This window comes from Sminthopsis crassicaudata, chromosome 3, assembly GCF_048593235.1.
Source record: "Sminthopsis crassicaudata isolate SCR6 chromosome 3, ASM4859323v1, whole genome shotgun sequence".
Lineage (NCBI taxonomy): Eukaryota > Metazoa > Chordata > Mammalia > Dasyuromorphia > Dasyuridae > Sminthopsis > Sminthopsis crassicaudata.
The window spans coordinates 466,762,853-466,763,877 of NC_133619.1; positions in this window are offsets into that span (position 1 = coordinate 466,762,853).

Here is a 1,025-nt window from a genome sequence, read left to right on the forward strand (position 1 = left end):
CATCTGGTTTCCAGATCTTTTAAATAGTTTTCTCAGCTGTGAGGTCAGCAAGTATGCTCCAATTGCATTCGCAGCTGCATCATAATACAATTAAGACAGTGTCTGAATCTATTAGTCTGACTCATTTGCGTTGGAGTACAAAACTGAGAGTATAGAGTAATTGTCTAAATTCTAAAACTGATAGGAAAATTCTTGCCTATCCAGATATGCTTTTGTCCCTAGAGCCGACAAATATTTTATTACTATTAAGAATTTTATTTTACTTCGTAAAATATAGTAGATATAATTTTTGTGAATTAAGATTCAATGTTAATAACAAACTTTTCAAACCAAACCTCTAATGTCATTTTCAGTGCATCAGTCTTGGTATCAGGTGGTTACTTCAAAATTGGAGTACCTCATTTATCTTTCTCATGTCAAAGAAATTTTAAAGTATTCAAACCAAAATTATGTGAATAGGCACGGCTTAATTTTAAGATTGTGATGGGTTCCAGTGATTGGCTTGATAAGGGAATAAATATTTATTTATAAAATGCCTACTATGTGCCAGGCACTGTGCTAAATAACTTTTTATAATATCATTTTATTTGATCCTCACAATAACCCTGGAAGTTGGGTGTTATTTTTAATCCCTGTTTTTATAAATGAGGAACCTGAGGCTAATTAATTAATTAATTGGCCAGAGTCACAGTAAAGAATCTAAGGGGCTGAATTTGACCTCAGTTTTTATTTATTTATTTATTTATTTATTTTATTCCAGACCACTCTATCCACTGTGCTACTCTAAAGTGAGGAAAGGATCAGTTTGTTTATCCCATTCTTCAGTAAAGATAGGGGGCTCATAGAGTTTCCCTGCCTGGAATCTTTCTCTTCTTCAATTGATCTTTAACATAGCTTCTCAAGGTAATATCATCTTTTTTTTCCCCTGAGGCAATTGGGATTAATGACTTGCCTGGGTCATACAGCCAGGAAGCATTAAGTGTCTGAGGCCAGATTTGAGCTCAAGTTCTCCTGACTTCAGGGCT